Source organism: Macaca nemestrina, chromosome 17, assembly GCF_043159975.1.
Source record: "Macaca nemestrina isolate mMacNem1 chromosome 17, mMacNem.hap1, whole genome shotgun sequence".
In the NCBI taxonomy this organism is placed as follows: domain Eukaryota; kingdom Metazoa; phylum Chordata; class Mammalia; order Primates; family Cercopithecidae; genus Macaca; species Macaca nemestrina.
Window position 1 is genome coordinate 29,255,103 of NC_092141.1, and position 24,649 is coordinate 29,279,751.

Here is a 24,649-nt window from a genome sequence, read left to right on the forward strand (position 1 = left end):
CACAAAGAAGTTTCTCAGAAAGCTTCTTTCTCTTGGTTATCGGAGGATATTTCCTTTGGCCCTATAGTCTTCAAAGGGAAAGGAAATATCTGTTGTCAGATTCCACAGAAATAAGGCTAGCAAAGAGATCCACGAAATACAGATGTAACTCTGTGAGATGAATTAACAGAACACTAAGCAGTTTCTCAGAAAGCTTCTTTCCAGATTTCATCGGAGGATATTTCCTTTTTCACCATAGCCCTCTATGGGCTGCCAAATATCACTTTGCCAATTCCACAAGAACTGTCTTAGCGAAAGGCTTCTTGAGGGGAAAGCTGTAACTCTGTGAGATGATTTCACAGAACACAAAGAAGTTTCTCAGAAAGCTTCTTTCTCTTGGTTATCGGAGGATATTTCCTTTGGCCCTGTAGTCTTCAAAGGGAAAGGAAATATCTGTTGTCAGATTCCACAGAAATAAGGCTAGCAAAGAGATCCACGAAATACAGATGTAACTCTGTGAGATGAATTAACAGAACACTAAGCAGTTTCTCAGAAAGCTTCTTTCCAGATTTCATCGGAGGATATTTCCTTTTTCACCATAGCCCTCTATGGGCTTCCAAATATCACTTTGCCAATTCCACAAGAACTGTCTTAGCGAAAGGCTTCTTGAGGGGAAAGCTGTAACTCTGTGAGATGATTTCACAGAACACAAAGAAGTTTCTCAGAAAGCTTCTTTCTCTCTGTTATCGGATAATATTTCCTTTGGCCCTATAGTCTTCAAAGGGAAAGGAAATATCTGTTGTCAGATTCCACAGAAATAAGGCTAGCAAAGAGATCCACGAAATACAGATGTAACTCTGTGAGATGAATTAACAGAACACTAAGCAGTTTCTCAGAAAGCTTCTTTCCAGATTTCATCGAGGATATTTCCTTTTTCACCATAGCCTTCTAAGGGCTGCCAAATATCACTTTTCCAATTCCACAAGAACTGTCTTAGTGAAAGGCTTCTTGAGGGGAAAGCTGTAACTCTGTGAGATGATTTCACAGAACACAAAGAAGTTTCTCAGAAAGCTTCTTTCTCTTTGTTATCGGAGGATATTTCCTTTGGCCCTATAGTCTTCAAAGGGAAAGGAAATATCTGTTGTCAGATTCCACAGAAATAAGGCTAGCAAAGAGATCCACGAAATACAGATGTAACTCTGTGAGATGAATTAACAGAACACTAAGCAGTTTCTCAGAAAGCTTCTTTCCAGATTTCATCGGAGGATATTTCCCTTTTCACCATAGCCCTCTATGGGCTTCCAAATATCACTTTGCCAATTCCACAAGAACTGTCTTAGCGAAAGGCTTCTTGAGGGGAAAGCTGTAACTCTGTGAGATGATTTCACAGAACTCAATGAAGTTTCTCAGAAAGCTTCTTTCTCTCTGTTATCGGAGGATATTTCCTTTGGCCCTATAGTCTTCAAAGGGAAAGGAAATATCTGTTGTCAGATTCCACAGAAATAAGGCTAGCAAAGAGATCCACGAAATACAGATGTAACTCTGTGAGATGAATTAACAGAACACTAAGCAGTTTCTCAGAAAGCTTCTTTCCAGATTTCATCGGAGGATATTTCCTTTTTAACCATAGCCCTCTATGGGCTGCCAAATATCACTTTGCCAATTCCACAAGAACTGTCTTAGCGAAAGGCTTCTTGAGGGGAAAGATGTAACTCTGTGAGATGATTTCACAGAACACAAAGAAGTTTCTCAGAAAGCTTCTTTCTCTTGGTTATCGGAGGATATTTCCTTTGGCCCTATAGTCTTCAAAGGGAAAGGAAATATCTGTTGTCAGATTCCACAGAAATAAGGCTAGCAAAGAGATCCACGAAATACAGATGTAACTCTGTGAGATGAATTAACAGAACACTAAGCAGTTTCTCAGAAAGCTTCTTTCCAGATTTCATCAGAGGATATTTCCCTTTTCACCATAGCCCTCTATGGGCTTCCAAATATCACTTTGCCAATTCCACAAGAACTGTCTTAGCGAAAGGCTTCTTGAGGGGAAAGCTGTAACTCTGTGAGATGATTTCACAGAACACAAAGAAGTTTCTCAGAAAGCTTCTTTCTCTCTGTTATCGGAGGATATTTCCTTTGGCCCTATAGTCTTCAAAGGGAAAGGAAATATCTGTTGTCAGATTCCACAGAAATAAGGCTAACAAAGAGATCCACGAAATACAGATGTAACTCTGTGAGATGAATTAACAGAACACTAAGCAGTTTCTCAGAAATCATCTTTCCAGATTTCATCGGAGGATATTTCCTTTTTCACCATAGCCCTCTATGGGCTTCCAAATATCACTTTGCCAATTCCACAAGAACTGTCTTAGCGAAAGGCTTCTTGAGGGGAAAGCTGTAACTCTGTGAGATGATTTCACAGAACACAAAGAAGTTTCTCAGAAAGCTTCTTTCTCTTGGTTATCGGAGGATATTTCCTTTGGCCCTGTAGTCTTCAAAGGGAAAGGAAATATCTGTTGTCAGATTCCACAGAAATAAGGCTAGCAAAGAGATCCACGAAATACAGATGTAACTCTGTGAGATGAATTAACAGAACACTAAGCAGTTTCTCAGAAAGCTTCTTTCCAGATTTCATCGGAGGATATTTCCTTTTTCACCATAGCCCTCTATGGGCTTCCAAATATCACTTTGCCAATTCCACAAGAACTGTCTTAGCGAAAGGCTTCTTGAGGGGAAAGCTGTAACTCTGTGAGATGATTTCACAGAACACAAAGAAGTTTCTCAGAAAGCTTCTTTCTCTCTGTTATCGGATAATATTTCCTTTGGCCCTATAGTCTTCAAAGGGAAAGGAAATATCTGTTGTCAGATTCCACAGAAATAAGGCTAGCAAAGAGATCCACGAAATACAGATGTAACTCTGTGAGATGAATTAACAGAACACTAAGCAGTTTCTCAGAAAGCTTCTTTCCAGATTTCATCGGAGGATATTTCCTTTTTCACCATAGCCCTCTAAGGGCTGCCAAATATCACTTTTCCAATTCCACAAGAACTGTCTTAGTGAAAGGCTTCTTGAGGGGAAAGCTGTAACTCTGTGAGATGATTTCACAGAACACAAAGAAGTTTCTCAGAAAGCTTCTTTCTCTTTGTTATCGGAGGATATTTCCTTTGGCCCTATAGTCTTCAAAGGGAAAGGAAATATCTGTTGTCAGATTCCACAGAAATAAGGCTAGCAAAGAGATCCACGAAATACAGATGTAACTCTGTGAGATGAATTAACAGAACACTAAGCAGTTTCTCAGAAAGCTTCTTTCCAGATTTCATCGGAGGATATTTCCCTTTTCACCATAGCCCTCTATGGGCTTCCAAATATCACTTTGCCAATTCCACAAGAACTGTCTTAGCGAAAGGCTTCTTGAGGGGAAAGCTGTAACTCTGTGAGATGATTTCACAGAACACAATGAAGTTTCTCAGAAAGCTTCTTTCTCTCTGTTATCGGAGGATATTTCCTTTGGCCCTATAGTCTTCAAAGGGAAAGGAAATATCTGTTGTCAGATTCCACAGAAATAAGGCTAGCAAAGAGATCCACGAAATACAGATGTAACTCTGTGAGATGAATTAACAGAACACTAAGCAGTTTCTCAGAAAGCTTCTTTCCAGATTTCATCGGAGGATATTTCCTTTTTAACCATAGCCCTCTATGGGCTGCCAAATATCACTTTGCCAATTCCACAAGAACTGTCTTAGCGAAAGGCTTCTTGAGGGGAAAGATGTAACTCTGTGAGATGATTTCACAGAACACAAAGAAGTTTCTCAGAAAGCTTCTTTCTCTTGGTTATCGGAGGATATTTCCTTTGGCCCTATAGTCTTCAAAGGGAAAGGAAATATCTGTTGTCAGATTCCACAGAAATAAGGCTAGCAAAGAGATCCACGAAATACAGATGTAACTCTGTGAGATGAATTAACAGAACACTAAGCAGTTTCTCAGAAAGCTTCTTTCCAGATTTCATCGGAGGATATTTCCCTTTTCACCATAGCCCTCTATGGGCTTCCAAATATCACTTTGCCAATTCCACAAGAACTGTCTTAGCGAAAGGCTTCTTGAGGGGAAAGCTGTAACTCGGTGAGATGATTTCACAGAACACAAAGAAGTTTCTCAGAAAGCTTCTTTCTCTCTGTTATCGGAGGATATTTCCTTTGGCCCTATAGTCTTCAAAGGGAAAGGAAATATCTGTTGTCAGATTCCACAGAAATAAGGCTAACAAAGAGATCCACGAAATACAGATGTAACTCTGTGAGATGAATTAACAGAACACTAAGCAGTTTCTCAGAAATCATCTTTCCAGATTTCATCGGAGGATATTTCCTTTTTCACCATAGCCCTCTATGGGCTTCCAAATATCACTTTGCCAATTCCACAAGAACTGTCTTAGCGAAAGGCTTCTTGAGGGGAAAGCTGTAACTCTGTGAGATGATTTCACAGAACACAAAGAAGTTTCTCAGAAAGCTTCTTTCTCTCTGTTATTGGAGGATATTTCCTTTGGCCCTATAGTCTTCAAAGGGAAAGGAAATATCTGTTGTCAGATTCCACAGAAATAAGGCTAGCAAAGAGATCCACGAAATACAGATGTAACTCTGTGAGATGAATTAACAGAACACTAAGCAGTTTCTCAGAAAGCTTCTTTCCAGATTTCATCGGAGGATATTTCCTTTTTCACCATAGCCTTCTATGGGCTTCCAAATATCACTTTGCCAATTCCACAAGAACTGTCTTAGCGAAAGGCTTCTTGAGGGGAAAGCTGTAACTCTGTGAGATGATTTCACAGAACACAAAGAAGTTTCTCAGAAAGCTTCTTTCTCTTTGTTATCGGAGGATATTTCCTTTGGCTCTATAGTCTTCAAAGGGAAAGGAAATATCTGTTGTCAGATTCCACAGAAATAAGGCTAGCAAAGAGATCCACGAAATACAGATGTAACTCTGTGAGATGAATTAACAGAACACTAAGCAGTTTCTCAGAAAGCTTCTTTCCAGATTTCATCAGAGGATATTTCCTTTTTCACCATAGCCCTCTATGGGCTTCCAAATATCACTTTGACAATTCCACAAGAACTGTCTTAGCGAAAGGCTTCTTGAGGGGAAAGCTGTAACTCTGTGAGATGATTTCACAGAACACAAAGAAGTTTCTCAGAAAGCTTCTTTCTCTTTGTTATCGGAGGATATTTACTTTGGCCCTATAGTCTTCAAAGGGAAAGGAAATATCTGTTGTCAGATTCCACAGAAATAAGGCTAGCAAAGAGATCCACGAAATACAGATGTAACTCTGTGAGATCAATTAACAGAACACTAAGCAGTTTCTCAGAAAGCTTCTTTCCAGATTTCATTGGAGGATATTTCCCTTTTCACCATAGTCCTCTATGGGCTTCCAAATATCACTTTGCCAATTCCACAAGAACTGTCTTAGCGAAAGGCTTCTTGAGGGGAAAGCTGTAACTCTGTGAGATGATTTCACAGAACACAAAGAAGTTTCTCAGAAAGCTTCTTTCTCTCTGTTATCGGAGGATATTTCCTTTGGCCCTATAGTCTTCAAAGGGAAAGGAAATATCTGTTGTCAGATTCCACAGAAATAAGGCTAGCAAAGAGATCCACGAAATACAGATGTAACTCCGTGAGATGAATTAACAGAACACTAAGCCGTTTCTCAGAAAGCTTCTTTCCAGATTTCATCGGAGGATATTTCCTTTTTCACCATAGCCCTCTATGGGCTTCCAAATATCACTTTGCCAATTCCACAAGAACTGTCTTAGCGAAAGGCTTCTTGAGGGGAAAGCTGTAACTCTGTGAGATGATTTCACAGAACACATAGAAGTTTCTCAGAAAGCTTCTTCCTCTTGGTTATCGGAGGATATTTCCTTTGGCCCTATAGTCTTCAAAGGGAAAGGAAATATCTGTTGTCAGATTCCACAGAAATAAGGCTAGCAAAGAGATCCACGAAATACAGATGTAACTCTGTGAGATGAATTAACAGAACACTAAGCAGTTTCTCAGAAAGCTTCTTTCCAGATTTCATCGGAGGATATTTCCTTTTTCACCATAGCCCTCTATGGGCTTCCAAATATCACTTTGCTAATTCCACAAGAACTGTCTTAGCGAAAGGCTTCTTGAGGGGAAAGCTGTAACTCTGTGAGATGATTTCACAGAACACAAAGAAGTTTCTCAGAAAGCTTCTTTCTCTTGGCTATCGGAGGATATTTCCTTTGACCCTATAGTCTTCAAAGGGAAAGGAAATATCTGTTGTCAGATTCCACAGAAATAAGGCTAACAAAGAGATCCACGAAATACAGATGTAACTCTGTGAGATGTATTAACAGAACACTAAGCAGTTTCTCAGAAAGCTTCTTTCCAGATTTCATCGGAGGATATTTCCTTTTTCACCATAGCCCTCTATGGGCTTCCAAATATCACTTTGCCAATTCCACAAGAACTGTCTTAGCGAAAGGCTTCTTGAGGGGAAAGCTGTAACTCTGTGAGATGATTTCACAGAACACAAAGAATTTTCTCAGAAAGCTTCTTTCTCTTTGTTATCGGAGGATATTTCCTTTGGCCCTATAGTCTTCAAGGGAAAGGAAATATCTGTTCTCAGACTCCACAGATATAAGGCTAGCAAAGAGATCCACGAAATACAGATGTAACTCTGTGAGATGAATTAACAGAACACTAAGCAGTTTCTCAGAAAGCTTCTTTCCAGATTTCATCGGAGGATATTTCCTTTTTCACCATAGCCCTCTATGGGCTTCCAAATATCACTTTGGCAATTCCACAAGAACTGTCTTAGCGAAAGGCTTCTTGAGGGGAAAGCTGTAACTCTGTGAGATGATTTCACAGAACACAAAGAAGTTTCTCAGAAAGCTTCTTTCTCTTTGTTATCGGAGGATATTTCCTTTGGCCCTATAGTCTTCAAAGGGAAAGGAAATATCTGTTGTCAGATTCCACAGAAATAAGGCTAGCAAAGAGATCCACGAAATACAGATGTAACTCTGTGAGATGAATTAACAGAACACTAAGCAGTTTCTCAGAAAGCTTCTTTCCAGATTTCATCGGAGGATATTTCCTTTTTCACCATAGCCCTCTATGGGCTTCCAAATATCACTTTGCCAATTCCACAAGAACTGTCTTAGCGAAAGGCTTCTGGAGGGGAGAGCTGTAACTCTGTGAGATGATTTCACAGAACACAAAGAAGTTTCTCAGAAAGCTTCTTTCTCTTGGTTATCAGAGGATATTTCCTTTGGCCCTATAGTCTTCAAAGGGAAAGGAAATATCTGTTGTCACATTCCACAGAAATAAGGCTAGCAAAGAGATCCACGAAATACAGATGTAACTCTGTGAGATGAATTAACGGAACACTAAGCAGTTTCTCAGAAAGCTTCTTTCCAGATTTCATCGGAGGATATTTCCTTTTTAACCATATCCCTCTATGGGCTGCCAAATATCACTTTGCCAATTCCACAAGAACTGTCTTAGCGAAAGGCTTCTTGAGGGGAAAGATGTAACTCTGTGAGATGATTTCACAGAACACAAAGAAGTTTCTCAGAAAGCTTCTTTCTCTTGGTTATCGGAGGATATTTCCTTTGGCCCTATAGTCTTCAAAGGGAAAGGAAATATCTGTTGTCAGATTCCACAGAAATAAGGCTAGCAAAGAGATCCACGAAATACAGATGTAACTCTGTGAGATGAATTAACAGAACACTAAGCAGTTTCTCAGAAAGCTTCTTTCCAGATTTCATCGGAGGATATTTCCCTTTTCACCATAGCCCTCTATGGGCTTCCAAATATCACTTTGCCAATTCCACAAGAACTGTCTTAGCGAAAGGCTTCTTGAGGGGAAAGCTGTAACTCTGTGAGATGATTTCACAGAACACAAAGAAGTTTCTCAGAAAGCTTCTTTCTCTCTGTTATTGGAGGATATTTCCTTTGGCCCTATAGTCTTCAAGGGGAAAGGAAATATCTGTTGTCAGATTCCACAGAAATAAGTCTAGCAAAGAGATCCATGAAATACAGATGTAACTCTGTGAGATGAATTAAGAGAACACTAAGCAGTTTCTCAGAAAGCTTCTTTCCAGATTTCATCGGAGGATATTTCCTTTTTCACCATAGCCTTCTATGGGCTTCCAAATATCACTTTGCCAATTCCACAAGAACTGTCTTAGCGAAAGGCTTCTTGAGGGGAAAGCTGTAACTCTGTGAGATGATTTCACAGAACACAAAGAAGTTTCTCAGAAAGCTTCTTTCTCTTTGTTATCGGAGGATATTTCCTTTGGCTCTATAGTCTTCAAAGGGAAAGGAAATATCTGTTGTCAGATTCCACAGAAATAAGGCTAGCAAAGAGATCCACGAAATACAGATGTAACTCTGTGAGATGAATTAACAGAACACTAAGCAGTTTCTCAGAAAGCTTCTTTCCAGATTTCATCGGAGGATATTTCCTTTTTCACCATAGCCCTCTATGGGCTTCCAAATATCACTTTGCCAATTCCACAAGAACTGTCTTAGCGAAAGGCTTCTTGAGGGGAAAGCTGTAACTCTGTGAGATGATTTCACAGAACACAAAGAAGTTTCTCAGAAAGCTTCTTTCTCTTTGTTATCGGAGGATATTTCCTTTGGCCCTATAGTCTTCAAAGGGAAAGGAAATATCTGTTGTCAGATTCCACAGAAATAAGGCTAGCAAAGAGATCCACGAAATACAGATGTAACTCTGTGAGATGAATTAACAGAACACTAAGCAGTTTCTCAGAAAGCTTCTTTCCAGATTTCATCGGAGGATATTTCCTTTTTCACCCTAGCCCTCTATGGGCTTCCAAATATCACTTTGCCAATTCCACAAGAACTGTCTTAGCGAAAGGCTTCTTGAGGGGAAAGCTGTAACTCTGTGAGATGATTTCACAGAACACAAAGAAGTTTCTCAGAAAGCTTCTTTCTCTCTGTTATCGGAGGATATTTCCTTTGGCCCTATAGTCTTCAAAGGGAAAGGAAATATCTGTTGTCAGATTCCACAGAAATAAGGCTAACAAAGAGATCCACGAAATACAGATGTAACTCTGTGAGATGAATTAACAGAACACTAAGCAGTTTCTCAGAAATCATCTTTCCAGATTTCATCGGAGGATATTTCCTTTTTCACCATAGCCCTCTATGGGCTTCCAAATATCACTTTGCCAATTCCACAAGAACTGTCTTAGCGAAAGGCTTCTTGAGGGGAAAGCTGTAACTCTGTGAGATGATTTCACAGAACACAAAGAAGTTTCTCAGAAAGCTTCTTTCTCTCTGTTATTGGAGGATATTTCCTTTGGCCCTATAGTCTTCAAAGGGAAAGGAAATATCTGTTGTCAGATTCCACAGAAATAAGGCTAGCAAAGAGATCCACGAAATACAGATGTAACTCTGTGAGATGAATTAACAGAACACTAAGCAGTTTCTCAGAAAGCTTCTTTCCAGATTTCATCGGAGGATATTTCCTTTTTCACCATAGCCTTCTATGGGCTTCCAAATATCACTTTGCCAATTCAACAAGAACTGTCTTAGCGAAAGGCTTCTTGAGGGGAAAGCTGTAACTCTGTGAGATGATTTCACAGAACACAAAGAAGTTTCTCAGAAAGCTTCTTTCTCTTTGTTATCGGAGGATAATTCCTTTGGCTCTATAGTCTTCAAAGGGAAAGGAAATATCTGTTGTCAGATTCCACAGAAATAAGGCTAGCAAAGAGATCCACGAAATACAGATGTAACTCTGTGAGATGAATTAACAGAACACTAAGCAGTTTCTCAGAAAGCTTCTTTCCAGATTTCATCGGAGGATATTTCCTTTTTCACCATAGCCCTCTATGGGCTTCCAAATATCACTTTGCCAATTCCACAAGAACTGTCTTAGCGAAAGGCTTCTTGAGGGGAGAGCTGTAACTCTGTGAGATGATTTCACAGAACACAAAGAAGTTTCTCAGAAAGCTTCTTTCTCTTGGTTATCAGAGGATATTTCCTTTGGCCCTATAGTCTTCAAAGGGAAAGGAAATATCTGTTGTCACATTCCACAGAAATAAGGCTAGCAAAGAGATCCACGAAATACAGATGTAACTCTGTGAGATGAATTAACAGAACACTAAGCAGTTTCTCAGAAAGCTTCTTTCCAGATTTCATCGGAGGATATTTCCTTTTTAACCATAGCCCTCTATGGGCTGCCAAATATCACTTTGCCAATTCCACAAGAACTGTCTTAGCGAAAGGCTTCTTGAGGGGAAAGATGTAACTCTGTGAGATGATTTCACAGAACACAAAGAAGTTTCTCAGAAAGCTTCTTTCTCTTGGTTATCGGAGAATATTTCCTTTGGCCCTATAGTCTTCAAAGGGAAAGGAAATATCTGTTGTCAGATTCCACAGAAATAAGGCTAGCAAAGAGATCCACGAAATACAGATGTAACTCTGTGAGATGAATTAACAGAACACTAAGCAGTTTCTCAGAAAGCTTCTTTCCAGATTTCATCGGAGGATATTTCCCTTTTCACCATAGCCCTCTATGGGCTTCCAAATATCACTTTGCCAATTCCACAAGAACTGTCTTAGCGAAAGGCTTCTTGAGGGGAAAGCTGTAACTCTGTGAGATGATTTCACAGAACACAAAGAAGCTTCTCAGAAAGCTTCTTTCTCTCTGTTATTGGAGGATATTTCCTTTGGCCCTATAGTCTTCAAGGGGAAAGGAAATATCTGTTGTCAGATTCCACAGAAATAAGTCTAGCAAAGAGATCCATGAAATACAGATGTAACTCTGTGAGATGAATTAAGAGAACACTAAGCAGTTTCTCAGAAAGCTTCTTTCCAGATTTCATCGGAGGATATTTCCTTTTTCACCATAGCCTTCTATGGGCTTCCAAATATCACTTTGCCAATTCCACAAGAACTGTCTTAGCGAAAGGCTTCTTGAGGGGAAAGCTGTAACTCTGTGAGATGATTTCACAGAACACAAAGAAGTTTCTCAGAAAGCTTCTTTCTCTCTGTTATCGGAGGATATTTCCTTTGGCCCTATAGTCTTCAAAGGGAAAGGAAATATCTGTTGTCAGATTCCACAGAAATAAGGCTAACAAAGAGATCCACGAAATACAGATGTAACTCTGTGAGATGAATTAACAGAACACTAAGCAGTTTCTCAGAAATCATCTTTCCAGATTTCATCGGAGGATATTTCCTTTTTCACCATAGCCCTCTATGGGCTTCCAAATATCACTTTGCCAATTCCACAAGAACTGTCTTAGCGAAAGGCTTCTTGAGGGGAAAGCTGTAACTCTGTGAGATGATTTCACAGAACACAAAGAAGTTTCTCAGAAAGCTTCTTTCTCTCTGTTATTGGAGGATATTTCCTTTGGCCCTATAGTCTTCAAAGGGAAAGGAAATATCTGTTGTCAGATTCCACAGAAATAAGGCTAGCAAAGAGATCCACGAAATACAGATGTAACTCTGTGAGATGAATTAACAGAACACTAAGCAGTTTCTCAGAAAGCTTCTTTCCAGATTTCATCGGAGGATATTTCCTTTTTCACCATAGCCTTCTATGGGCTTCCAAATATCACTTTGCCAATTCAACAAGAACTGTCTTAGCGAAAGGCTTCTTGAGGGGAAAGCTGTAACTCTGTGAGATGATTTCACAGAACACAAAGAAGTTTCTCAGAAAGCTTCTTTCTCTTTGTTATCGGAGGATAATTCCTTTGGCTCTATAGTCTTCAAAGGGAAAGGAAATATCTGTTGTCAGATTCCACAGAAATAAGGCTAGCAAAGAGATCCACGAAATACAGATGTAACTCTGTGAGATGAATTAACAGAACACTAAGCAGTTTCTCAGAAAGCTTCTTTCCAGATTTCATCGGAGGATATTTCCTTTTTCACCATAGCCCTCTATGGGCTTCCAAATATCACTTTGCCAATTCCACAAGAACTGTCTTAGCGAAAGGCTTCTTGAGGGGAGAGCTGTAACTCTGTGAGATGATTTCACAGAACACAAAGAAGTTTCTCAGAAAGCTTCTTTCTCTTGGTTATCAGAGGATATTTCCTTTGGCCCTATAGTCTTCAAAGGGAAAGGAAATATCTGTTGTCACATTCCACAGAAATAAGGCTAGCAAAGAGATCCACGAAATACAGATGTAACTCTGTGAGATGAATTAACAGAACACTAAGCAGTTTCTCAGAAAGCTTCTTTCCAGATTTCATCGGAGGATATTTCCTTTTTAACCATAGCCCTCTATGGGCTGCCAAATATCACTTTGCCAATTCCACAAGAACTGTCTTAGCGAAAGGCTTCTTGAGGGGAAAGATGTAACTCTGTGAGATGATTTCACAGAACACAAAGAAGTTTCTCAGAAAGCTTCTTTCTCTTGGTTATCGGAGAATATTTCCTTTGGCCCTATAGTCTTCAAAGGGAAAGGAAATATCTGTTGTCAGATTCCACAGAAATAAGGCTAGCAAAGAGATCCACGAAATACAGATGTAACTCTGTGAGATGAATTAACAGAACACTAAGCAGTTTCTCAGAAAGCTTCTTTCCAGATTTCATCGGAGGATATTTCCCTTTTCACCATAGCCCTCTATGGGCTTCCAAATATCACTTTGCCAATTCCACAAGAACTGTCTTAGCGAAAGGCTTCTTGAGGGGAAAGCTGTAACTCTGTGAGATGATTTCACAGAACACAAAGAAGCTTCTCAGAAAGCTTCTTTCTCTCTGTTATTGGAGGATATTTCCTTTGGCCCTATAGTCTTCAAGGGGAAAGGAAATATCTGTTGTCAGATTCCACAGAAATAAGTCTAGCAAAGAGATCCATGAAATACAGATGTAACTCTGTGAGATGAATTAAGAGAACACTAAGCAGTTTCTCAGAAAGCTTCTTTCCAGATTTCATCGGAGGATATTTCCTTTTTCACCATAGCCTTCTATGGGCTTCCAAATATCACTTTGCCAATTCCACAAGAACTGTCTTAGCGAAAGGCTTCTTGAGGGGAAAGCTGTAACTCTGTGAGATGATTTCACAGAACACAAAGAAGTTTCTCAGAAAGCTTCTTTCTCTTTGTTATCGGAGGATATTTCCTTTGGCTCTATAGTCTTCAAAGGGAAAGGAAATATCTGTTGTCAGATTCCACAGAAATAAGGCTAGCAAAGAGATCCACGAAATACAGATGTAACTCTGTGAGATGAATTAACAGAACACTAAGCAGTTTCTCAGAAAGCTTCTTTCCAGATTTCATCGGAGGATATTTCCTTTTTCACCATAGCCCTCTATGGGCTTCCAAATATCACTTTGCCAATTCCACAAGAACTGTCTTAGCGAAAGGCTTCTTGAGGGGAAAGCTGTAACTCTGTGAGATGATTTCACAGAACACAAAGAAGTTTCTCAGAAAGCTTCTTTCTCTTTGTTATCGGAGGATATTTCCTTTGGCCCTATAGTCTTCAAAGGGAAAGGAAATATCTGTTGTCAGATTCCACAGAAATAAGGCTAGCAAAGACATCCACGAAATACAGATGTAACTCTGTGAGATGAATTAACAGAACACTAAGCAGTTTCTCAGAAAGCTTCTTTCCAGATTTCATCGGAGGATATTTCCTTTTTCACCCTAGCCCTCTATGGGCTTCCAAATATCACTTTGCCAATTCCACAAGAACTGTCTTAGCGAAAGGCTTCTTGAGGGGAAAGCTGTAACTCTGTGAGATGATTTCACAGAACACAAAGAAGTTTCTCAGAAAGCTTCTTTCTCTCTGTTATCGGAGGATATTTCCTTTGGCCCTATAGTCTTCAAAGGGAAAGGAAATATCTGTTGTCAGATTCCACAGAAATAAGGCTAACAAAGAGATCCACGAAATACAGATGTAACTCTGTGAGATGAATTAACAGAACACTAAGCAGTTTCTCAGAAATCATCTTTCCAGATTTCATCGGAGGATATTTCCTTTTTCACCATAGCCCTCTATGGGCTTCCAAATATCACTTTGCCAATTCCAAAAGAACTTTCTTAGCGAAAGGCTTCTTGAGGGGAAAGCTGTAACTCTGTGAGATGATTTCACAGAACACAAAGAAGTTTCTCAGAAAGCTTCTTTCTCTCTGTTATTGGAGGATATTTCCTTTGGCCCTATAGTCTTCAAAGGGAAAGGAAATATCTGTTGTCAGATTCCACAGAAATAAGGCTAGCAAAGAGATCCACGAAATACAGATGTAACTCTGTGAGATGAATTAACAGAACACTAAGCAGTTTCTCAGAAAGCTTCTTTCCAGATTTCATCGGAGGATATTTCCTTTTTCACCATAGCCTTCTATGGGCTTCCAAATATCACTTTGCCAATTCCACAAGAACTGTCTTAGCGAAAGGCTTCTTGAGGGGAAAGCTGTAACTCTGTGAGATGATTTCACAGAACACAAAGAAGTTTCTCAGAAAGCTTCTTTCTCTTTGTTATCGGAGGATATTTCCTTTGGCTCTATAGTCTTCAAAGGGAAAGGAAATATCTGTTGTCAGATTCCACAGAAATAAGGCTAGCAAAGAGATCCACGAAATACAGATGTAACTCTGTGAGATGAATTAACAGAACACTAAGCAGTTTCTCAGAAAGCTTCTTTCCAGATTTCATCTGAGGATATTTCCTTTTTCACCATAGCCCTCTATGGGCTTCCAAATATCACTTTGACAATTCCACAAGAACTGTCTTAGCGAAAGGCTTCTTGAGGGGAAAGCTGTAACTCTGTGAGATGATTTCACAGAACACAAAGAAGTTTCTCAGAAAGCTTCTTTCTCTTTGTTATCGGAGGATATTTACTTTGGCCCTATAGTCTTCAAAGGGAAAGGAAATATCTGTTGTCAGATTCCACAGAAATAAGGCTAGCAAAGAGATCCACGAAATACAGATGTAACTCTGTGAGATCAATTAACAGAACACTAAGCAGTTTCTCAGAAAGCTTCTTTCCAGATTTCATCGGAGGATATTTCCCTTTTCACCATAGTCCTCTATGGGCTTCCAAATATCACTTTGCCAATTCCACAAGAACTGTCTTAGCGAAAGGCTTCTTGAGGGGAAAGCTGTAACTCTGTGAGATGATTTCACAGAACACAAAGAAGTTTCTCAGAAAGCTTCTTTCTCTCTGTTATCGGAGGATATTTCCTTTGGCCCTATAGTCTTCAAAGGGAAAGGAAATATCTGTTGTCAGATTCCACAGAAATAAGGCTAGCAAAGAGATCCACGAAATACAGATGTAACTCCGTGAGATGAATTAACAGAACACTAAGCCGTTTCTCAGAAAGCTTCTTTCCAGATTTCATCGGAGGATATTTCCTTTTTCACCATAGCCCTCTATGGGCTTCCAAATATCACTTTGCCAATTCCACAAGAACTGTCTTAGCGAAAGGCTTCTTGAGGGGAAAGCTGTAACTCTGTGAGATGATTTCACAGAACACATAGAAGTTTCTCAGAAAGCTTCTTCCTCTTGGTTATCGGAGGATATTTCCTTTGGCCCTATAGTCTTCAAAGGGAAAGGAAATATCTGTTGTCAGATTCCACAGAAATAAGGCTAGCAAAGAGATACACGAAATACAGATGTAACTCTGTGAGATGAATTAACAGAACACTAAGCAGTTTCTCAGAAAGCTTCTTTCCAGATTTCATCGGAGGATATTTCCTTTTTCACCATAGCCCTCTATGGGCTTCCAAATATCACTTTGCTAATTCCACAAGAACTGTCTTAGCGAAAGGCTTCTTGAGGGGAAAGCTGTAACTCTGTGAGATGATTTCACAGAACACAAAGAAGTTTCTCAGAAAGCTTCTTTCTCTTGGCTATCGGAGGATATTTCCTTTGACCCTATAGTCTTCAAAGGGAAAGGAAATATCTGTTGTCAGATTCCACAGAAATAAGGCTAACAAAGAGATCCACGAAATACAGATGTAACTCTGTGAGATGAATTAACAGAACACTAAGCAGTTTCTCAGAAAGCTTCTTTCCAGATTTCATCGGAGGATATTTCCTTTTTCACCATAGCCCTCTATGGGCTTCCAAATATCACTTTGCCAATTCCACAAGAACTGTCTTAGCGAAAGGCTTCTTGAGGGGAAAGCTGTAACTCTGTGAGATGATTTCACAGAACACAAAGAATTTTCTCAGAAAGCTTCTTTCTCTTTGTTATCGGAGGATATTTCCTTTGGCCCTATAGTCTTCAAGGGAAAGGAAATATCTGTTCTCAGACTCCACAGATATAAGGCTAGCAAAGAGATCCACGAAATACAGATGTAACTCTGTGAGATGAATTAACAGAACACTAAGCAGTTTCTCAGAAAGCTTCTTTCCAGATTTCATCGGAGGATATTTCCTTTTTCACCATAGCCCTCTATGGGCTTCCAAATATCACTTTGGCAATTCCACAAGAACTGTCTTAGCGAAAGGCTTCTTGAGGGGAAAGCTGTAACTCTGTGAGATGATTTCACAGAACACAAAGAAGTTTCTCAGAAAGCTTCTTTCTCTTTGTTATCGGAGGATATTTCCTTTGGCCCTATAGTCTTCAAAGGGATAGGAAATATCTGTTGTCAGATTCCACAGAAATAAGGCTAGCAAAGAGATCCACGAAATACAGATGTAACTCTGTGAGATGAATTAACAGAACACTAAGCAGTTTCTCAGAAAGCTTCTTTCCAGATTTCATCGGAGGATATTTCCTTTTTCACCATAGCCCTCTATGGGCTTCCAAATATCACTTTGCCAATTCCACAAGAACTGTCTTAGCGAAAGACTTCTTGAGGGGAGAGCTGTAACTCTGTGAGATGATTTCACAGAACACAAAGAAGTTTCTCAGAAAGCTTCTTTCTCTTGGTTATCAGAGGATATTTCCTTTGGCCCTATAGTCTTCAAAGGGAAAGGAAATATCTGTTGTCACATTCCACAGAAATAAGGCTAGCAAAGAGATCCACGAAATACAGATGTAACTCTGTGAGATGAATTAACAGAACACTAAGCAGTTTCTCAGAAAGCTTCTTTCCAGATTTCATCGGAGGATATTTCCTTTTTAACCATATCCCTCTATGGGCTGCCAAATATCACTTTGCCAATTCCACAAGAACTGTCTTAGCGAAAGGCTTCTTGAGGGGAAAGATGTAACTCTGTGAGATGATTTCACAGAACACAAAGAAGTTTCTCAGAAAGCTTCTTTCTCTTGGTTATCGGAGGATATTTCCTTTGGCCCTATAGTCTTCAAAGGGAAAGGAAATATCTGTTGTCAGATTCCACAGAAATAAGGCTAGCAAAGAGATCCACGAAATACAGATGTAACTCTGTGAGATGAATTAACAGAACACTAAGCAGTTTCTCAGAAAGCTTCTTTCCAGATTTCATCGGAGGATATTTCCCTTTTCACCATAGCCCTCTATGGGCTTCCAAATATCACTTTGCCAATTCCACAAGAACTGTCTTAGCGAAAGGCTTCTTGAGGGGAAAGCTGTAACTCTGTGAGATGATTTCACAGAACACAAAGAAGTTTCTCAGAAAGCTTCTTTCTCTCTGTTATTGGAGGATATTTCCTTTGGCCCTATAGTCTTCAAAGGGAAAGGAAATATCTGTTGTCAGATTCCACAGAAATAAGTCTAGCAAAGAGATCCATGAAATACAGATGTAACTCTGTGAGATGAATTAAGAGAACACTAAGCAGTTTCTCAGAAAGCTTCTTTCCAGATTTCATCGGAGGATATTTCCTTTTTCACCATAGCCTTCTATGGGCTTCCAAATATCACTTTGCCAATTCCACAAGAACTGTCTTAGCGAAAGGCTTCTTGAGGGGAAAGCTGTAACTCTGTGAGATGATTTCACAGAACACAAAGAAGTTTCTCAGAAAGCTTCTTTCTCTTTGTTATCGGAGGATATTTCCTTTGGCTCTATAGTCTTCAAAGGGAAAGGAAATATCTGTTGTCAGATTCCACAGAAATAAGGCTAGCAAAGAGATCCACGAAATACAGATGTAACTCTGTGAGATGAATTAACAGAACACTAAGCAGTTTCTCAGAAAGCTTCTTTCCAGATTTCATCGGAGGATATTTCCTTTTTCACCATAGCCCTCTATGGGCTTCCAAATATCACTTTGCCAATTCCACAAGAACTGTCTTAGCGAAAGGCTTCTTGAGGGGAAAGCTGTAACTCTGTGAGATGATTTCACAGAACACAAAGAAGTTTCTCAGAAAGCTTCTTTCTCTTTGTTATCGGAGGATATTTCCTTTGGCCCTATAGTCTTCAAAGGGAAAGGAAATATCTGTTGTCAGATTCCACAGAAATAAGGCTAGCAAAGAGATCCACGAAATACAGATGTAACTCTGTGAGATGAATTAACAGAACACTAAGCAGTTTCTCAGAAAGCTTCTTTCCAGATTTCATCGGAGGATATTTCCTTTTTCACCATAGCCCTCTATGGGCTTCCAAATATCACTTTGCCAATTCCACAAGAACTGTCTTAGCGAAAGGCTTCTTGAGGGGAAAGCTGTAACTCTGTGAGATGATTTCACAGAACACAAAGAAGTTTCTCAGAAAGCTTCTTTCTCTCTGTTATCGGAGGATATTTACTTTGGCCCTATAGTCTTCAAAGGGAAAGGAAATATCTGTTGTCAGATTCCACAGAAATAAGTCTAGCAAAGAGATCCACGAAATACAGATGTAACTCCGTGAGATGAATTAACAGAACACTAAGCCGTTTCTCAGAAAGCTTCTTTCCAGATTTCATCGGAGGATATTTCCTTTTTCACCATAGCCCTCTATGGGCTTCCAAATTTCACTTTGCCGATTCCACAAGAACTGTCTTAGCGAAAGGCTTCTTGAGGGGAAAGCTGTAACTCTGTGAGATGATTTCACAGAACACATAGAAGTTTCTCAGAAAGCTTCTTCCTCTTGGTTATCGGAGGATATTTCCTTTGGCCCTATAGTATTCAAAGGAAAAGGAAATATCTGTTGTCAGATTCCACAGAAATAAGGCTAGCAAAGAGATCCACGAAATACAGATGTAACTCTGTGAGATGAATTAACAGAACACTAAGCAGTTTCTCAGAAAGCTTCTTTCCAGATTTCATCGGAGGATATTTCCTTTTTCACCATAGCCCTCTATGGGCTTCCAAATATCACTTTGCTAATTCCACAAGAACTGTCTTAGCGAAAGGCTTCTTGAGGGGAAAGCTGTAACTCTGTGAGATGATTTCACAGAACACAAAGAAGTTTCTCAGAAAGCTTCTTTCTCTTGGCTATCGGAGGATATTTCCTTTGGCCCTATAGTCTTCAAAGGGAAAGGAAATATCTGTTGTCAGATTCCACAGAAATAAGGCTAACAAAGAGATCCACGAAATACAGATGTAACTCTGTGAGATGAATTAACAGAACACTAAGCAGTTTCTCAGAAAGCTTCTTTCCAGATTTCATCGGAGGATATCTCCTTTTTCACCATAGCCCTCTATGGGCTTCCAAATATCACTTTGCCAATTCCACAAGAACTGTCTTAGCGAAAGGCTTTTTGAGGGGAAAGCTGTAACTCTGTGAGATGATTTCACAGAACACAAAGAATTTTCTCAGAAAGCTTCTTTCTCTTTGTTATCGGAGGATATTTCCTTTGGCCCTATAGTCTTCAAGGGAAAGGAATTATCTGTTCTCAGACTCCACAGAAATAAGACTAGCAAAGTGATCCACGTAATACAGATGTAACTCTGTGAGATGAATTAACAGTACACTAAGCAGTTTCTCAGAAAGCTTCTTTCCAGATTTCATCGGAGGATATTTCCTTTTTCACCATAGCCCTCTATGGGCTTCCAAATATCACTTTGCCAAGTCCACAAGAACTGTCTTAGCGAAAGGCTTCTTGAGGGGAAAGCTGTAACTCTGTGAGATGATTTCACAGAACACAAAGAAGGTTCTCAGAAAGCTTCTTTCTCTTTGTTATCGGAGGATATTTCCTTTGGCCCTATAGTCTTCAAAGGGATAGGAAATATCTGTTGTCAGATTCCACAGAAATAAGGCTAGCAAAGAGATCCACGAAATACAGATGTAACTCTGTGAGATGAATTAACAGAACACTAAGCAGTTTCTCAGAAAGCTTCTTTCCAGATTTCATCGGAGGATATTTCCTTTTTCACCATAGCCCTCTATGGGCTTCCAAATATCACTTTGCCAATTCCACAAGAACTGTCTTAGCGAAAGGCTTCTTGAGGGGAGAGCTGTAACTCTGTGAGATGATTTCACAGAACACAAAGAAGTTTCTCAGAAAGCTTCTTTCTCTTGGTTATCAGAGGATATTTCCTTTGGTCCTATAGTCTTCAAAGGGAAAGGAAATATCTGTTGTCAGATTCCACAGAAATAAGGCTAGCAAAGAGATCCACGAAATACAGATGTAACTCTGTGAGATGAATTAACAGAACACTAAGCAGTTTCTCAGAAAGCTTCTTTCCAGATTTCATCGGAGGATATTTCCTTTTTCACCATAGCCCTCTATGGGCTTCCAAATATCACTTTGCCAATTCCACAAAAACTCTCTTAGCGAAAGGCTTCTTGAGGGGAAAGCTGTAACTCTGTGAGATGATTTCACAGAACACAAAGAAGTTTCTCAGAAAGCTTCTTCCTCTTGGTTATCGGAGGATATTTCCTTTGGCCCTATAGTCTTCAAAGGGAAAGGAAATATCTGTTCTCAGATTCCACAGAAATAAGGCTAGCAAAGAGATCCACGAAATACAGATGTAACTCTGTGAGATGAATTAACAGAACACTAAGCAGTTTCTCAGAAAGCTTCTTTCCAGATTTCATCGGAGGATATTTCTTTTTTCACCATAGCCCTCTATGGGCTTCCAAATATCACTTTGCCAAATCCACAAGAACTGTCTTAGCGAAAGGCTTCTTGAGGGGAAAGCTGTAACTCTGTGAGATGATTTCACAGAACACAAAGAAGGTTCTCAGAAAGCTTCTTTCTCTCTGTTATCGGAGGATATATCCTTTGGCCCTATAGTCTTCAAAGGGAAAGGAAATATCTGTTGTCAGATTCCACAGAAATAAGGCTAGCAAAGAGATCCACGAAATACAGATGTAACTCTGTGAGATGAATTAACAGAACACTAAGCAGTTTCTCAGAAAGCTTCTTTCCAGATTTCATCGGAGGATATTTCCTTTTTCACCATAGCCCTCTATGGGCTTCCAAATATCACTTTGCCAATTCCACAAGAACTGTCTTAGCGAAAGGCCTCTTGAGGGGAAAGCTGTAACTCTGTGAGATGATTTCACAGAACACAAAGAAGTTTCTCAGAAAGCTTCTTTCTCTTTGTTATCGGAGGATATTTCCTTTGGCCCCATAGTCTTCAAGGGAAAGGAAATATCTGTTGTCAGATTCCACAGAAATAGGGCTAGCAAAGAGATCCACGAAATACAGATGTAACTCTGTGAGATGAATTAACAGAACACTAAGCAGTTTCTCAGAAAGCTTCTTTCCAGATTTCATCGGAGGATATTTCCTTTTTCACCATAGCCCTCTATGGGCTTCCAAATATCACTTTGCCAATTCCACAAGAACTGTCTTAGCGAAAGGCTTCTTGAGGGGAAAGCTGTAACTCTGTGAGATGATTTCACAGAACACAAAGAAGTTTCTCAGAAAGCTTCTTTCTCTTGGTTATCAGAGGATATTTCCTTTGGCCCTATAGTCTTCAAAGGGAAAGGAAATATCTGTTGTCAGATTCCACAGAAATAAGGCTAGCAAAGAGATCCACGAAACACAGATGTAACTCTGTGAGATGAATTAACAGAACACTAAGCAGTTTCTCAGAAAGCTTCTTTCCAGATTTCATCGGAGGATATTTCCTTTTTCACCATAGCCCTCTAAGGGCTTCGAAATATCACTTTGCCAATTCCACAAGAACTGTCTTAGCGAAAGGCTTCTTGAGGGGAAAGCTGTAACTCTGTGAGATGATTTCACAGAACACAAAGAAGTTTCTCAGAAAGCTTCTTTCTCTTTCTTATCGGAGGATATTTCCTTTGGCCCTATAGTCTTCAAAGGGAAAGGAAATATCTGTTGTCAGATTCCACAGAAATAAGGCTAGCAAAGAGATCCACGAAATACAAATGTAACTCTGTGAGATGAATTAACAGAACACTAAGCAGTTTCTCAGAAAGCTTCTTTCCAGATTTCATCGGAGGATATTTCCTTTTTCACCATAGCCCTCTATGGGCTTCGAAATATCACTTTGCCAATTCCACAAGAACTGTCTTAGCGAAAGGCTTCTTGAGGGGAAAGCTGTAACTCTGTGAGATGATTTCACAGAACACAAAGAAGTTTATCAGAAAGCTTCTTTCTCTTTCTTATCGGAGGATATTTCCTTTGGCCCTATAGTCTTCAAAGGGAAAGGAAATATCTGTTGTCAGATTCCACAGAAATAAGGCTAGCAAAGAGATCCACGAAATACAAATGTAACTCTGTGAGATGAATTAACAGAACACTAAGCAGTTTCTCAGAAAGCTTCTTTCCAGATTTCATCGGAGGATATTTGCTTTTTCACCATAGCCCTCTCTGGGCTTCCAAATATCACTTTGCCAATTCCACAAAACCTCTCTTAGCGAAAGACTTCTTGAGGGGAAAGCTGTAACTCTGTGAGATGATTTCACAGAACACAAAGAAGTTTCTCAGAAAGCTTCTTCCTCTTGGTTATCGGAGGATATTTCCTTTGGCCCTATGGTCTTCAAAGGGAAAGGAAATATCTGTTGTCAGATTCCACAGAAATAAGGCTAGCAAACAGATCCACGAAATACAGATGTAACTCTGTGAGATGAATTAACAGAACACTAAGCAGTTTCTCAGAAAGCTTCTTTCCAGATTTCCTCAGAGGATATTTCCTTTTTCACCATAGCCCTCTATGGGCTTCCAAATATCACTTTGCCAATTTCACAGGAACTGTCTTAGCGAAAGGCTTCTTGAGGGGAAAGCTGTAACTCTGTGAGATGATTTCACAGAACACAAAGAAGTTTCTCAGAAACCTTCTTTCTCTCTGTTATCGGAGGATATTTCCTTTGGCCCTATTGTCTTCAAAGGGAAAGGAAATATCTGTTGTCAGATTCCACAGAAATAAGGCTAGCAAAGAGATCCACGAAATACAGATGTAACTCTGTGAGATGAATTAACAGAACACTAAGCAGTTTCTCAGAAAGCTTCTTTCCAGATTTCATCGGAGGATATTTCCTTTTTCACCATAGCCCTCTATGGGCTTCCAAATATCACTTTGCCAATTCCACAAGAACTGTCTTAGCGAAAGGCTTCTTGAGGGGAAAGCTGTAACTCTGTGAGATGATTTCACAGAACACAAAGAAGTTTCTCAGAAAGCTTCTTTCTCTTTGTTATCGGAGGATATTTCCTTTGGCCCTATAGTCTTCAAAGGGAAAGGAAATATCTATTGTCAGATTCCATAGAAATAAGGCTAGCAAAGAGATCCACGAAATACAGATGTAACTCTGTGAGATGAATTAACAGAACACTAAGCAGTTTCTCAGAAAGCTTCTTTCCAGATTTCATCGGAGGATATTTCCTTTTTCACCATAGCCCTCTATGGGCTTCCAAATATCACTTTGCCAATTCCACAGGAACTGTCTTACCGAAAGGCTTCTTGAGGGGAAAGCTGTAACTCTGTGAGATGATTTCACAGAACACAAAGAAGTTTCTCAGAAAGCTTCTTGCTCTTGGCTATCGGAGGATATTTCCTTTGGCCCTATAGTCTTCAAAGGGAAGGGAAATATCTGTTCTCAGATTCCACAGAAATAAGGCTAGCAAAGTGATCCACGAAATACACATGTAACTCTGTGAGATAAATTAACAGAACACTAAGCAGTTTCTCAGAAAGCTTCTTTCCAGATTTCATCGGAGGATATTTCCTTTTTCACCATAGCCCTCTATGGGCTTCGAAATATCACTTTGCCAATTCCACAAGAACTGTCATAGCGAAAGGCTTCTTGAGGGGAAAGCTGTAACTCTGTGAGATGATTTCACAGAACACAAAGAAGTTTCTCAGAAAGCTTCTTTCTCTTGGTTATCGGAGGATATTTCCTTTGGCCCTATAGTCTTCAAAGGGAAAGGAAATATCTGTTGTCAGATTCCACAGAAATAAGGCTAGCAAAGAGATCCACGAAATACAGATGTAACTCTGTGAGATGAATTAACAGAACACTAAGCAGTTTCTCAGAAAGCTTCTTTCCAGATTTCATCGGAGGATATTTCGTTTTTCACCATAGCCCTCTCTGGGCTTCCAAATATCACTTTGCCAATTCCACAAGAACTCTCTTAGCGAAAGACTTCTTGAGGGGAAAGCTGTAACTCTGTGAGATGATTTCACAGAACACAAAGAAGTTTCTCAGAAAGCTTCTTCCTCTTGGTTATCGGAGGATATTTCCTTTGGCCCTACAGTCTTCAAAGGGAAAGGAAATATCTATTGTCAGATTCCACAGAAATAAGGCTAGCAAAGAGATCCACGAAATACAGATGTAACTCTGTGAGATGAATTAACAGAACACTAAGCAGTTTCTCAGAAAGCTTCTTTCCAGATTTCATCGGAGGATATTTCCTTTTTCACCATAGCCCTTTATGGGCTTCCAAATATCACTTTGCCAATTCCAGAAGAACTGTCTTAGCGAAAGGCTT